General features: G+C 32.1%; 1 protein-coding gene across 3 annotated transcripts in view; it reads left to right on the top strand.

Annotated features, from left to right (window-relative positions):
* The window catches only part of ZSWIM6 (zinc finger SWIM-type containing 6), a 185840-nt gene that overhangs the window by 114584 nt on the left and 53959 nt on the right, over positions 1 to 17297 (top strand). The gene's annotated exons all lie outside the window — the stretch shown is intronic.

The raw sequence follows: 17297 nt of genomic DNA, 5'->3' as shown, positions 1-17297 counted from the left end.
GTGGTTATTAAAATAAAGTATTAATGCAAAGTCAGGACCTAGTAAGATTAATACCTAAGATGTTAAAATGTTTTTCTGATTCTTGTTTGGCGTTCAAGAACAACAATGACAAACAGCATTGCCACATAAGTGCTTCAGAAAGAGATGTGGCAAAAAAGCAATTGAGTACATTTTTGAGAACAGTTCTGTTGCCATCCTCATTATGTAGGTAAAATATTACTCTTTGAAATATCAAGCTGGCTAAGAGTTTGGTAAGAGTTTTAAAAACTGGTCAATTTTATCTTCCTTTCCCATAGATTACCTATATGATCCCCTCTGGGACTCAAGTTTCTTCATCTCTAAAATGAATTGGATTAGGTATATTATCTAAGGTCATTTCTAGATCTAAGATTCTGTGTCTATTTTGTCACCTGCTAATTAAATCTTTTTAAAGTGGTGGTGGTGGTGGTGTGGTAGTAGTGGTAGGAAAAAAAAAAGGACAATTGATTTATTCAGTTTATTATGCATTCATTTTCATATCAATATAAATAAAATAGTGTTATGCCTGAATGTATCTTAACATAATTATAACATAATAAAAGGATATGGTAAAATGGAAAATACTAAGTGTTTAGGCAGAAGCTGAATTTAAATGAATATTCATACTATAAAAGAATACTAAGGTATCTAAATTTTCATATTTAGAAAAACTATTTATAATATCCATGTCATTGCTTCTTCTGTATTTTTCTTTAAAAAATTCTGTTATAAATCTTAAGTACCAAAATTTTTCTTTTTTCTTTTTAATGGCTTAATTTCTTTTCCATAGTGACTACTCTGTGCTAAAACAGCAAAGTAAATTAGTATTTGAAATTTATGTGATATTACTGTATTTCTTTTTTATTTAGTATTTTCTTTTTCCTCTACTTATATGTAAAAATAATTTTTGACATTCTTTTTAAAACTTTGAGTTTTAAATTCTCTTGCTTTCTTTTTCCCCATTCCTCACTCCCCCTCATTAAGAAGGCAAGTAATTTGATATGTTAAACATATATAGTCCTCTTGCAATTTCTAAAATCAAAAGTGGGGGAGGTGATGGAAAGAAGGGGAAATATTCAAGGTAGTATAGAAATTCACTTTCTACTTCAAGTAACTTTTACATGAGAACAATTGCATAAGAATAATGATCTTTAAACAAGTTAACCAGTCAGTCCTATCTTTTGAAAGTATGTAGCCAGATTAACTAGTAGCCTGAAAAATGTGTTGGAATAGTTGTTTTAGTTCAAGTGTTGAATTAGGAAATTTGTTGTTAACAGTTTAGTCGGAAGTAAGATAAACCTAGACTGGCTCTCCAAATATTCATGGTGTATAGAAAATCCTTTGTATCTCTGATATTATTGAACATTTATTAATGATATTAAGTCGCAAGTGTTTGGTTTTTTCTATTTATCCTCCATGGACTTTGCTAATTTTAACCATTCTTTGCTTGTAAATTTGTAAATCCCCCTAAAAGTTTTTTACAAGAGTTTTACTACTCTTAGGACAATTGGTAACCTATTTTTGTTTGTATGACTGTAAAAATGTGTAATATGTACTGTAATCTTCTCTTGTTGGATTTTCTTGAAGTCTCTGGAGGCAGCCTTCCTTTCAGTTCAGTAATCAATCACCACCATACTAGAAGCCAAATCCTTTATTGCCTCTTTCCAAGTCTTGTCTCCTTTCCTGCAGCCGGGTTAGCTTTCTTATAGTCCAGATGCTTTATTATCTCCTTCCTGGGGCTGGGCAGCTTTCTGGAGAGCCTTTCAGTCTGGCCTTGGTTCCGAGAGCTTGAGCCTGCTGCCTGCCTTCTCTGGCTTCTGAATGTCCCCGACTGAATCCTGGCTGAGGCTCCTAGCTTATATATGCTCTCTTATCAAAGGGTGTGAATCTTGTAGAACTATAGTAAGTACTAAGTACATGTACTGAACTAGAGAACTGTTAAGCTCCATGCTAAATTAGATAACTATTGGTCTATCAATTCCACTGACTTAGCACCTTGTTTCAAGTTCTGGGTCATAACAAAAATGAGTATTTCTTTTTTAAGATTATTGGTGTCTAATAAAATGTTATATTTTCTCCAGCTAGATTTTAATACATAAAATTTAATGATAATCAAATTTCAAAGCAGTTTTTTATTGTACATTTTTCTGGACATGTTCTCTTATGAGAACAGGCAGAAATAGAATATGTTTTGGGGAAGAATTGATTATTATTCCATGTAATGAATTTACATGTATTTTCACCTTGTTAGATATACTGTCACAGTGCCTTTGCACATTGTTTGTCACTTAAGCATGATATATTCTCCTTACCGTGACCTCCTAATTTTCCCTTCCTTCAATTTTGAGCTCAAATCTCACCTTCTGAAATAGACTTCTCCTAAGATCCTCAGCTTTTCTCAAGATTTCTGCCCATTTAATCTGTTTATATCTTAAAATTTTTTAATTGATATTTTTTGGTTTTATATCACTTTAATTTCTCCCTGTCTCTTTCCTCCTACCTCCAAGAGAATAATTTGCATAAAACACAGAATTTTCTACTTGGTATGTAGCTTGTATGTATCCAATTATTTAAATGTCATCTCTTCCTTTAGTTTGTGAACTCCTAAGGGAATGTTTTTGCCTTTCTTATATTATTAATATGGAACCTAGTATATACTAAGTGCTTCACAAATACTTTTTGATTAGCTGATTTAAGTAGGTTGGATTTTTAACATGTTCAAGGTGAACCTAATAAGATCAATATATCCTAATAATGAACTATTTATAATTTTAATTATAAATAAGGCCAAGACCATCACAATTGATCGTCACAATCAAAATTGTTGTTGCTGTGTATTAATTTTCTCTTTGTTCTTACCAATACTTTATAGATGTTTTTCTAGCTTTTTCTGAAATCAGTCTGCTCGACATTTCCTATAGAACAGTAATCTTCCATAACTTCCTCAGCCATTTCCCAGCTGAGGGATTCCTACAAACATTTTTGCATGTGTGTATCCTTTTACCTTTTTTATGATCTCTTTGGGATACAGACCAAATTGAGACACTTGGTTTCAAATAATATACACAATTTGATAGCCCTTTGGACATAGTTTCAAATTGTTCTCCAGAATGTTGATTCAGTTCACAACTCTACCAACAGTGTATTAGTGTCCCAGATTCCCCACATCCCCTCCAACATTTATCATCTTTTCCTGCTATGTTAACCAGTCTGAGAGGTATAAAGTGGTACATCGGATTTTTGTTAATTTGTATTTCTCTAATTAATAGCAATTTAGAGTATTTTTTCATATTTCTTTAATTGCTTCATCTAAAATGTGTTCATATCCTTTCATCGTTTATCAGTTTGGTATGGCTTGTATTCTTGTAAATTTGGTGACTTTTATTCTTATAAATTTCAATCAGTTCCTTGAATATCTTAAAAACGAGATCTCTATTAGAAAAACTAAAATTTTTTTCCAAGGTAACTATATCCTTTTAATCTTATTGACATTAGTTTTGTGTATGCAAAATCTTTTTCATTATATGTAATCATATTTGTCTTTATATTCTGTGATTCTCTTCATCATCCCTTATTTGTTCATGAATTTTTCCTCTACCCATAAGATCCATAGATGATAATAATGATAGCTAACTTTGTATGGCATTTTAGGGTTTGCAAAATGTTTTACATGTTCTCATTTTATCCTCACCAACAATGCTGTGATGTATGTGTTTTTATTATCCTGATTTTACTGAAAAGGATACTAAGGCTATGAGAGATTAAGTGACTTGTCTAGGATTCAGAGCTAGGGTATTATCTGAATCAGGATTCAAACCTGGACTCTCAAGTCTAGCACTTTACCCCCTATACCGTCTGGCTGCCTCTAATTTCTTTATTCTTGATCTTTTACTTCAAAAGTTCAAAACCAAACTCATTATTTTTCTCCCCATATCTTCCCTTTTCCAAACTTCCTCAGTACTGTTAAGGTTACCATCATCATCCTAAATTACCCAAGTATGGAACTTAGGTGTCTCCCTCATCTGTTCATTCCTCCTGCCTTACTATCTCTCTTGTGGTACTACCACCACTGTTCTAGGACATCAGCACCTCACATGTGGACTATTGTACTAGTCATCTTGTTCATCTCTCTTCCTCTAGTCTCTCTTCATTCAAGTCTATCCTCCACTTGTATCAAATGGATCTTCCTAACACAGATCCAGGACTGACCATGTCATTGCTTTATTCAGTAAACTCCAGTGGATCCCTAGAACTCCTAGAGTAAAATAGATAGTCAAACCTCTTAATAATCTGTCCCTTTTTCTACTTTTTTAGTCTTCTTATATCTTACTTACCTCTACTTGATCCAGTGGTACATTGGCCTCCTTGCTGTTTCTCTCTTGATTATCTATATTTTCTCTCTGTCTCTCGTCTCTCGTCTCTCTCTCTCTCTCTCTCTCTCTCTCTCTCTCTCTCTCTCTCTCTCTCTCTCTCTCTCTCTCTCTCTCTCTCTCCCTTCCCTTCTCCCCTTTTCTTTTTCTCTTTCTGCCTCTGTTCCTCCATTAGATTGTGAGCTCCTTGAGAGCAGGCATTATTTTTTGCCCTTTGTTTAAGCAATAGTAATTAGGCACACTGTTTGGTATATTTAGGCACTTAATAAACATTTCTTAATTGTTATTCTGTTAAGTCATTTATCCATTTGGAACTTATTTTAGTATTTGGTGTAAGTTCTTGCTTTATATGTAATTCCTTGCCAGACTGAAAATCATTTAAAGCAAGTCCAGCAGTTTTTGTTGAATAGTGTGTTCTTACTCCAGGAATCTAGAGACTTTAGATTTACTAAACACACTAGAGTACATTTCTTTGCTTCTGTATGTTATATATTTAATTTCTCCATTTATGTAACCAGTACCAAATAGATATATTGATTTCTACTCTGTATTGTAGTTTGAGATCTCCTATTGCTAATTCCACTTTGTTCCCTATTTTTCATATTTCCCTTTTATTCCTCCAGATGAATTTCACTATCATTTTTTCTCTAGTTCTACAAGTAGTCATTTAATAATTTGAATCAGCATTAAATAAATTAATTAATGTTGGTAGTATCATCATTTTTTATTATATTGGCTCAACCTAGTTATGAGGTTATGAGCATTTAATATTTTTCTGATTATTTTTAACTTTTTCTTTATTAAAGTGTTTTGCAGTTATATTCACATAATTCCTATATCTTGGTAGATAGTCATCTAAGGATTTTGCATTTTATTATACACTGTACTTATTTCAAATGAAATTTTCCTCTTTATCTCTCGATTGGATTTTGTTGGTAATATACGAAATTGCAACTTTACTAGTTGCTATTTTAAAGTGAATGTTGCATTTATATTGGCTATGTTGTTCCAGTTTCATTATATGTGCTCTCAATACAATCATTCTGCTATTTATTATTACCTGTGTGACCTTGAATAATTCTTTTAGCTTCCTTGGGTATATCTATATCTTTATACAACTGCTGAAAGAGAGTTGGACTGGTTGATCTCCAAGGTCTCATACAGCTTTTAAGTCTTAGGATACTATTGTATTAGTGCAAGGTAAAATAATGAATAACTGTAGCAATGGTAGAATAAAACTAATCTGTGAAGGCTTGCTAAAATTCAATCGATAATTCTGATTGGGAAAAGTAAAAGAATGTTAAAGTTATTAAAAATTGTACCCTTTCTTTCACATACACACAAACACAGATGTGCAACCCATATTAGCCTTTCATTATTTTTTAGGTGTAAATCTTGGCATCCTTTTTGTCTTTTTGTACTGGTTCTGTTGTCCTCATCTGGACATACTGCCCTCCTTTCTTATCCGTACTATTTAGAACATGCACTTAAGGATTCAAGTACCATCCTCTACACTGATCTCCTTCCTATAGTTGTAGCTATATTAACATATGCATATTTTCTCTGATAATTGTAAGCTCCTTAAAGGCAGGGACTTCATTTTTGTCTCTTTTTTTCTTTAGCATATAATGGTACTTAATGAATATTTGTTGAATGATCAAAGTTTTCTTGTGTATTAAAAGGAGAGAGCATAGTTGAGATAACCTTTAAGCTATCTTTCATCTTCCACATTCTCTGAACTCACAAATGACTTTTTCAATGTGTCTTTGTGAATTCAAGATACGAATTTAGATCAATTAAGCATTCAGCTGTCTTTGTTTTCACAGGCTAAATCTTTCCATATAAATCTTACCCTCAAATTCAATAATTCTGTGATACCAAAAGCAAATAATTTTAGCTTTCTTGAGCACCACAAAATCTAGGGTTAGACCTCAGTGATGTTATCAAATTTAGAATAGCAGGAGTATTTAGACAAAAATTCAGTCTAGTTTTTTTCCTTTGCAACTAGGTAACATATTCTAAACAAATAATATTCAAATATCAAAAAAAGAATAATTGAGTAACAAATTAAACCTATTAAAATAACTGGTAGCTTCTTCACAAATAGTACATTATTGGTTTCAAGATTGCTAGTTCAAGGAACAATGTTCTTTTCCCAAACTAACTGTGATATGTTCTTTTCACAGTGGTACTGTGAAATAGTATCCCAGACAATATTCTTTGCTAATCTAATCACTTTCTTTTTGCAATGCCAGTTTCATTTGAAAGAGGATCATATATTATGTTTTATCATTTTGTTTTTATAGAGTACCTAATGATAGCATGTTAAATACAAAGTTCATATGTGTATATATATATATATATATATATATATATATATATATATATATATATATATAAAAACTTAATAGTTGTAAAATTTTTTGTTTCTTGTTTACTGAACAGGCACAGGACACATAACCTTTCCTCATGTTTCTGAGTAGAACATTGTACTCATTGTAATTAGAATTGCATTGAACAATCAGTTTCCTAATTAGATGATGCCATTGTTGCTACCATATTTCAGTTTTAATGCATTGCAGAATTGATTTTAGTAAAACAAAAGTACTATATTCAAGTCAAGTTAGTAAATTTGTTAATTGGAAGACAATGAAGTCTCACATTTTAGTATGCATTTTTCTTTTTAAATATTTTATTTATGAAGTATCTAGATGACAACAGTGGATAATAGAGCACTAGCCCTGGAGTCAGGAAGACTAGAGTTCAAATAAGGCCTTAGATACTTAATACATTCTAACTGTGTGACCCTGGTCAAGTCACTTGCCTCACTAAAGGAAAAATAATAATAATAAAAATTTCATTTATATCTTTTTAACATATTTATTCCCACATGTCCTTTTCCCATCTCCTATTCAGAGAACATCCTTTGTAACAGAATAAGAAAGAAAGATTAAAAAAAAAAAAAAGCAGTTCAACATTGTTAGCTTTCATGTAGTAGTTCATAGTTTGCAATTCTTTGGAGAAATGTCCATATCCTTTGGCCATTTATCTGTTCGATAATGGCTCTTGTCTTATATAGTTGTATTGGTTTCCTATATATCTTAGATGTAGAGCTTTTATATGAATACTCTTCCTTCTGACCCCATCAGCAGCAACCTTTATTTTAGTTATTTTGGTTTTGCTGCAGCAAAAGATTTTCAATGTGATGTAACATTTTTTAAAAAGTTTTTATTGATGTCTTCTGTATTTTACATCATCATAGTTATCCTCCCAGTACTCTTCCTCCCAGATAAATGGTAATTTTTTTTAAAGAGGTGGAAAAAACCCAGCATAACTGATCAATACATTGAAAAAGTTTTGTAATGGTTATAGACGTCCACAAAGAGGAAGATTAGGGGTATTTTCTCTTAGCTCTTCATTTAGTTTCTACTTAGTTCTTTTAATTTAGTTGTCTTTCATTGTCTGACATTGTTGTCACTGGGCACATTCTTGGCTCCTCTTTGTATCAGTTCATCTTTAGGCGTTTCTCTTGTTTTCATCATTTCTTTTAGCATAGTAGTATTCAGAATTTGATTTGGGTAAAATTTTAACTTGTGGTGATCTTTGTCTTTTTCAAACAGAAATATCTGAAAAACTAGGTATTGACTAATATATTACTGTGTGACTCTGCATTTGAATCCATTCTTTTAAAATGGCTACTACATGATATAAGAATATTTTATTGCTTTTTGAATGCATAAAAATACATAATTATCCTTGCAAATGAATAAGACATTATTAACTAACAAAAGTAAATTAAATAATAATAAGGGATGAGTAATAAAGGCAAATAAGGGGAAAATAATAGAGGAGGGATGTAAGTGGCCTTTAAATGGGTGCCACAGCAAGTCGGGAGATTGAGTGGTCCGGAAGTAATTTCTGTGGATATTAGGACTGCCCTTGGGTGGGATCCTGGCCATATTGAGATAGCTTCGTAATGGGTGACTCTCTCGCTGATTGACTGTGTGTGTGACCTCACAGGCATTTTGGTAGTGAACACGTGGGTCTCTTGACCAGGTGTTCACTCGGGAACCAACAAGTCAGGCATCAGTCAGGGCATTATGTGAGTAGGTATAATAAAGGCTTTTAAGATTACACGTGGCTGTTCTTGAGTGCGCTACCGCTTATTAAGCTATAGATTCAAGAGATTGTGGCCAGAGACCTTTGAAGGCCTCAGAGGAGGCGAGCCGGGAAGAGTTCACACTGCTAAGCACAGTGGTCAAAGGTACTCTGGTGGGTCTAGGACAGACTAGTAATTGTAACTGCTGGGAGAGCACGTTACAGAGGGACTCTGACAAATCTATTTGAGTTATTCAAGATCTATATTGATGGCCACATTGCTTGCTTACTTAATTGGCATTTAGCTGAAGGAAAAGTCATTTTTTGAAACGGGGGCAGAGCTTGTATTTTTCAGGTTTCTCATTTTCATTAAACTCTCCAATAAATAATCTGTGTTACTAGGTTCTTGGATTACAGAATTTGTGGAATTATGACAAGGATTTACCATTTGTAATGGAAAATAAAGGTTTTTTCTGATTTTTTAAAAAAAATAGATAAAAATTGAAATATTAATTATCTGGTTCAGTTGGAAATTTCATTAAGAAGAACTTTTAGATCGTTTATAGAATATATAAAATAACATTCATTTTTAAAGTCTTTCAAATTTTTCCCCTTTGCTTCTAAAATATCTTTTAAAATATATAAACCTCTGATCTTTCACATTTCTTTGCCAACGGTGAAAGTATAGATTTTGCCTTCAATTTGTAACAGATGTACAACTATCTCTGTAATCTATAGTCATAATGTTTCCTATGTTCAGAACCAGCAAGTAGTAAAACTGTAGGAGATAACACTATTCTATAAGTTCTCCAAAGAAGCTAAATTAATCACCTCTGCAGTATAGACAGCTGTTACCTGCATGCTGTCTGAAACTTTAATTTTAACAGTAAGCAAAAGTGATACATTGGAGTTAAAAGCTTCCCTTGGGAGCAGCTATGTTGCTGACAAAAATGTAAAGAGAATCAGGTGAACATTTCCTGTGTTGAATTTGTTGTTTTTGGAAATAAAGAGAGGAGGATGAGCACAAATCTAACATTGTTAATGGTTTTCTTCCATTGAACATGAAGCCATAGATCAGCAGAACATTAGTCCAGCAGTGTTGATTAATTTAAGAAGCATAGCATAGTTAATTTAGTTAATATAGTTAATTTAAGAAGCATAGTCAGTAAACCTGCTTTTGAGTCCTAGATAGTGCCTGGCATCTGGGTAATTCTGGATCAATCACTCTGGCCTGTAGTCTTTTCATATGCAAAATGATGGGATTGGACTAAAAGACCTAAAGTCCTCTCAGCTCCAAATCTATTATCCCATACAGTATAGAGTAAAGATTTTATTTGGTTGCTTTTTATATTAATATTTTATTTAAAGATTTTTAAATGATAAGATGTAATACCCTCAAAGGCTAGAAGTCTATGGAAGGATTTAATTTTATTCTTTAAAATTTTTTCTTTTAGTTTGGCTGAAAAGTTATCAGTTTAAGATAGAGAGACCCTCACAGGTAGGGTGTTTGTAGTGGAAAGCACACTTGAGTTTTAGTTCAAAAACTTGGATTCAAATCCTGTCTCTTTCTTACTATTATTGGGACTTTTAGCAATCTACTAGCTCCATTTATTTTTTCTCTTATTCTAGGTCTTTTCTTTTATTCTAATTCTAAGCATGGAGCTTAAAATTTAAATTCTAATAATTTTAAAACTAAGCCATAGGTGTTTTAAGTTTTTCTCTTATGTCTTTTTGCTATATATCTCAACTGAAAAGCAAAAATAAATAGAATGTTTTGGGATTCATACTTCATGTGTACTCCTATCCTGTGATTCTTTTTTACAAATAAATTGTAATAGGACAAAAAGCTCTGACTTTTAATAAGTTTCTGGTAAACACACACACTGTTAATTACTTATTATCCTTATGATCCAAATATAATTTTCTTCTTGGCATTTTTAAACCCTGCACTTAGTCACTAACTACTTTTTCAAAAAATTAATTTAAATAATTTTTACAAAAATTTTATGCATAGGTAATTTTTCAGCATTGACAATTGATCTTTTGTTCCAACTTTTCCCCTCCTTATCCCCACCCCTTCACCCAGATGGTTGGTTGACCAATACATATTAAATATGTTAAAGTATAAGTTAAATACAATATGTGTATACAAGTCATTAACTACTGTTACAATCTTTGCTTAAATCCCTTCCTACTATTTCATGATCAATCAATACCAGCCTTCTTGCTTTTCTTTGCATATAACATTCCTATCTATCCTCCATTCTTTGCACTGATTACCCCTCATTCTTAGAATGGTCTCCTTTCTCACTTCTACCTTTTAGCTTCCTTCAAGACCCAGCTCAACTTGTACATTATGCAGGAAGGAGGTCTTCCCTAGGTCCCAGCTTCCATCTCTCATCCTAGCTGTTAGCAACTTTTCTCTGAGATTATGTAGCATTTATACTTTCTGTGCTATGTATGTACATAGTTGTTTTATATGTTTTCTCCTGTTAGAACATGAACTTCTTGAAAGCAAGGCAATGTTTTTGTTTTCTTTGTATTTCCAGAACTCACCTGGCAAAGATGTGTACTAAGTGCTATTTAGTTCTTTGTTGAATGGCTGACTGTAATATTTCTGTTGCAGTTCTGTCCTCCTAAATAAAAAGATTTTAAACTTTGGGATTAGCCGGAGCTCTTCACTGTCCTTCATTTCACACCCCATTTTGTAGTCAGTTGCTAAATCTTACCAATTTGATCTACATATCTCTTGAATCTTTCCTCTTCTTTCTGTTGCCACCCTTAAATCAAGCCCTCTTATCATTGCTCACTGAAACTATTTTAATAGCTTGTTGATTTACCTTTCCACCCCCAAAGACATGTACACAACTCCTATTATCTACCTTTTCTAAATCATATTTTGTTGAAGCTATAATAGATCATCTAAGATTCAGGAATCTAAATATGTCACTGACCTGTTCTGGAAGATAGAATACAGATTTCTCAGGCACTTAAGGCAAATCAGTTTGGGTCCAACCCTATTTCATATTGATTCCTTTTACAACATTTTAAAATAAACTGGGCAAATAATTCCCCAAACTTGGTGTTCCAGTTCCCACCTTCATTTCTTCACCCAAATTGTCCCCTGTTTATTTATTCCATATCGTTGACATTTTGGAGTTTTCTTACCTTACTAAAAAGTTCAGGTGCTACATCCATGAAGTCTTCCTTGATTTTCCCAATTATTAATGCTCCATCTTTCCTTAGAATATCTGGTATTAATTTAACAGTGTGTTTGTGTACACACATATGTACACATGCACGTACAAACACTGTTTACCTGGTAGAATTTATGTGGGGCTGTTTTGTTATCTTTTTTTTTAAACAAGAAATAATTTTGTTTTTCCCTGGAGAGAGATAATTTTGAAAAATTATACTTTGATAATAAATATAAAGTAGCTAACAAAGATTGATTAGGCAATTAAATATTTAGAACATTTGCAACTATAAACAATAAGGCTTACAAGTATGATGGGATTGAAGTTTTTAAAAATCCATATATCACACATAAAAATGTACATGCAAGTATATACACACATACCCATATATAATTCTATTTAGTGTCCTTAGTACAGAAAAATGAGCAGCGCATTTAATTAGTGCTTTACTGTTTGTAAAGCCAGTAGTTATGGTTAGGAAGAATTTTTTATGCTAGGGAAACATGCTTAGCAAATACTTTGTTGTGTTGTGATTTTTATTTTGTTGTGTTGTGATTTCGAATCTCCATACTGTTTCTTCAAAATATTTTTAGATACTCCTTTTGTTTACATCTATAAGCGTAAATGGGAAGGGTACTCTAAATCATTAGTGATCAGAAAAAATGCAAAGTAAGACAACTCTGAGATAACCAGTATACACCTCTTGGATTGACTAAAATCTGAATGTTGGAGGGGATGTGGGAGAACTGAGACACTAATTCATTGTTGGTGGAATTATGAACTGATTCAACCATTCTGGAGAGCAATTTGGAACTATGTCCAAAGAGTTATCAAACTGTGCATACCGTTTGATCCAGCAGTGTTTTTACTGGCTTGCATCCTAAAGAGATCATAAAGGAGGGAAACAGACCCACGTGTTTGTGACAGCCCTTTTTGTAGTGGTTAGAAACTGGAAATTGAATGGATTCCCATCAATTGGAGAATGGCTGAATAAATTGTAGTATATGAATGTTATGGAATATTATTATTCTGTAAGAAATGACCAGCAGGGTGATTTCAAAGAGGCTTGGAGAGACTTACATGAACTGATGCTGAGTGAAATGAACAGAACCAGGAAATCGTTGTATACTTCAACAATACTATATGATGATCAATTCTGATGGACGTGGCTCTCTTCAATAGTGAAATGATTCACACTAGATCCAATTGTTCAGTAATGAAGAGAGTCGATTATACCCAGAGAGAGAGAACTATGGGAAATGAGAATGGACCACAACATAGCATTCCCATTCTTTCTGTTATTGTTTGCTTGCATTTTTGTTTTCCTTCTCGGGTTTTTTCTTTCTTTCTAGATCCAATTTTTCTTGTGCAGCAAGATAACTGTATAAATATGTATACGTATATTGTATGTAATATATACTTTTAATACATTTAACATGTATTGGAATACCTGCCATCAAAGGGAGAGTGTGGGGGGAAGTGTTGGAACGGAAGGGTTTGCAAGGGTCAGTGTTGAAAAATTATCCATGCATATGTTTTGTAAAGAAAAAAATAAAAATTTTAAAGTATATTGATATTAAGAAAACTGTAATTAGAGAAAATTCCTTAAATAATCTGATAATTACATAGCCAGATAATAAACATTTTTTAAAATTATCTGTTTTACTACTTTGGGAAAATATGGGAAATGAGAATTGAGTATATTTTGAATTACATGTGTAAGGGAAAATCAGGGTCCTTTCCCTTTTTTTAAGCTGAAAATCTACTTTAAATGATTGGAATATTTGAGGGGAAATTGATGGTAAGGGGAAAAAATACAACCAAAGGGTCCTGAAATAAACAATTCTCAGTTTTTCAGAAATGTGTCATAAATTCATGATGTTATATCTTAGTCAATTAGTTGTTTGGTTTGGTTTTAAGAAACACTAGTTGTATATGAGAACACTTCAGTTCTTGTGTATGAAGCAGTTCTTTAGGACTACTGATTGTATGGCCTGCATTGGTAGAAAGACTTTGGCAAGTGGTCTTCCCATACTGATTAGATCAAGGGTTCAGAGGAAAACATGGATAAAAATGACTTAGAGAAAATTCAGAAGATAACCACCAAAATTATGGAATTTTACTAAATAACCCTGAAGAGTGAATGAGGTAGAGAGGGGAGAGAGACATTTATCTGATGCTTGTTTTGTAGTGTGGCAAATACTAGGAAAAGTTAACTGTCCTTTCTTTATGGAGTTCATATTCTAGTGGAGTAAACAGTAAAAATGGAAGGTTTCGATTTTAAGTTTAAAAAATCTTGTTTTCTGTGGGATGAAACAACAAAGTAGACTGTAATCTTTTAAAATGTTATTTCTATTGATAAAATCCTATCATTTTTTGATGTTGGGCCATTTGATGATGCCAGAGACTTTGATATCAGGAACTATATTTTTTCTGAGTCTTCAGAAGCTATGGAAAGAGCAGTTGCCAGAATGCATGTCCAGAAGACTTGTTTCCAGGGATGATGGCTTCAGAAGCTACTTCGAAAACATTGATACTACCAAAGCTCTTGGATTCAGGATCTCTGAACTGTCTTTTTGGAGTATAAGGGGCAGTGGTACTCAAAGAGAGGTAGTGACAGTTTGATTTGTCTAACATATACTCTTTACTGTCTGTCTCTCAAAATACCTGGCAGCTGGCTTCCCTAACTCATGGGTGGTAGGTGGGTGAAGAAATGCTAAAGAAATTGTATTTATTTTAGCTTAAGATGAATATTTTAAAATGTATTAAATAAGAATGTTTCCACTGAAAAGGGAAATGAAGATCTGGCTTTAAAATTGTCAAGGAGGAAATTGTTAACATAAATATTAGCAAGGATTTCCCCAATATAAAGTTTGAGAAAAATCAGTAAAAGGATTTTGAACTCTTCTGGGTATTTTTGGATAAAGAATAAATCATTAGACTATCTTTCTAGGAGTAGTTTAAGGTGTTTTTATTTTGAGCCAGAAAAATGGGTTAGTTGACTTCGATTCCATTTAGTCCTAAAATATTTTACCAGGCCTTGACATCTTCACAAGAATATTAGAAAGAGGAAGGAAAATACATTAAAATTCACATTTATAGCTACTGCTACTTGATAACAATCTCTAGCTATCAAGGGTCAAATGAGATAATTAAAATGCTTGACAAAGTACCATATCGTTTTGTACAAACATACAAACACAGATTACTTCTACTTCATGAAAATTCTTTTGTAATAAAGTAAAACTCATATAAAAGTGCATTCAATACTTTGAAATATCCCCTACATGCTTTAAAAAAAATAGAACTCACCCTCCCTCTCCCTAACCCATTGAAAAAAAAGAGAAAAATAAATCTCTTATAACATAAGCAAACAAAACAAGTTCCATCAGTCGGTATATTCTGCCTCTCTTATGAAAACAGATAGATCTTTCTAAACCCTGAATCCATCATCTTTATGTTTCATCATAGTTATTATATTAATAGATCACAGTTCATATTGTTGTCATGATTTTGATTTCATCCATTAGTTTATCAAAGTCCTCAATATTGTTCATTTTTTTAATATTGATGTTATGGTTTAAATCATTTTTCTGGTTCTGCTCCCTTTATTGTGCCTCAGTTCATATAAGTACTTCTGAAAATATCTGTTTTGGTCATTTCTTATAGTACTTCATAATTTTCATGTACTATGATTTATTGTCATTTATCATTTTTTGGACATCCTCTACATTCTAGAGCTTTTTGCTCATTTGTTTGTTTCATTTCTTTTTGAGATGTTTTGTTTTTCTGCCAAAACATAAAGAGGTTACTATAGTATTTTTGTTGTTTAAAAACTTGTCCTCATTGATTTCTTTGGATATTGGTCTAAGAGTGGTAAAGGTAGATTAAAGGGTATGTACTATTTGATAACTATCTGTCTGTAACTTGAGATTGCTTTCCACAGTGGTTATGCTCCTTTACAAGTCCACCAGTGGTTCATCATTGAGCCCATTTCCCCATAGCCCCTTTTTTAGGGTTATGCTTGCCACTGAAGGATGAGAAGTAAAATCTCAGAATTGCTTTAATTTTTATTTCCCTAAGTGTAGTAGTCATTTGGAATATTTTTTTTTGTAAAAATGGCTCTACAGAGTCTGAGGTTTTCCTTTTCCTCTTGGTAATTATCTATTCATTATCTTTAGACTGTCACTTGGGGAAAGGGTTTGGTGGGTTTTTTTGTATTTTTTTTTAATAAGTTTATATCAGTGTCTATATGTCTTGGAAATAAGATCCTTACCAGAGAAATTTGCTGCAAAGATTCTCCTCATCCCATTTGTTTCCCTTTTATTCTTTGCTTTCTTAGGTTTGTTTGTACAAAAACTTTATGTAACCAGAATTATCCATCTTTCTGTAATCATCACTATTCCTTATTTGGCCACAAATATTTCTCCTATCATGGAATCTAATGAGTAATGTTTTTTTTTTTGTTTTTTTTTTTTAATTTTTATCCAATTTCCTTATGCTATGATTTTTAATATCTTATGTTACATACTCATTTGGAATTTTAATTACTGTTTTATGGTATTATTTAAAATCTAGCAGAACCAGTTCCTTTTTATTATTTTATTATTTCTCTTAAGAGTCTTAAAACATTCCTCCTTTATATTTATTTCATTATTATTTTTTAATTCTATAAAGTAATCCTTTGGAAGTTTGATATGGCATTGAAAATAAGTTAATTCAGGTAATATTGTCATTTTATATTGTGTTATCCTACTCATGAACAATTAATATTTTCCCAATTATTTAAGTATTAATTTCTGTAAACAGTTGTTTGTACCTTTTGGAACATAAGCTTTACAACTGTGGATGTTAAACTATTTTTGTATATATTTTGAAAAATTAAAAAAGCTATTAAAACAGTTGTTATATTTATATACTTCTAACATATCTCAGGAGAAAAATTCTTAAGTATTTTACACATTCTGTGGTGATTCCAAATGGGATTTCTCTTTCTGTCTCTTCCTATTGAATTTTATTGATGCTACATAAAAATACTAAGGTTTATTTGGATTTGTTTCATTTTTCTGTCTTGTTAGTTTACTGCGGTTATTAATTTTATTAGTTAATTCATTAGGGGTTTTGTTTTTTTTTTGGTATACTATGAAATTCTAGCTTTTAAAGCTAATTTTTTTAAAAAGATATAATGAAATGAGATGGGAACAACTTTGACTTTTGAATGAAAGATTTTATTTTATCATTCCTTAACATGATATCCCTTTTCTCAATCACCACCAATCTCAGAGAGCTAATCTTGTCTATCTGAATAGCTTGGAAATTTAGATATTGCATAAAGGGTACACACAGATGGGCTAGCTGTCTACATAGCTGTTCTTTTTTGTATATACTTAAGTAATAAAATATTTATGCAGTTTGGCAAGGTAATTCTACAACCTAGGTTGATAGAACAGCTGTATTGCTGTTTCCCATGTGGCCTGATTCTCTTTCTAATCTTCTGGGGTTTTTTTGCAATTGAAGATTTATGAAACCGTGTGGTTCATATGGCAGCAGGTAATATTGAAAAGTTCCTTAAATTAATAGTAAAGAAAAGTACTCAGCTAAGCCTTCTCATTCT

The sequence above is a fragment of the Sminthopsis crassicaudata genome, chromosome 1, assembly GCF_048593235.1.
Source record: "Sminthopsis crassicaudata isolate SCR6 chromosome 1, ASM4859323v1, whole genome shotgun sequence".
Lineage (NCBI taxonomy): Eukaryota > Metazoa > Chordata > Mammalia > Dasyuromorphia > Dasyuridae > Sminthopsis > Sminthopsis crassicaudata.
This window is presented reverse-complemented; position numbering and strand designations above follow the sequence as displayed.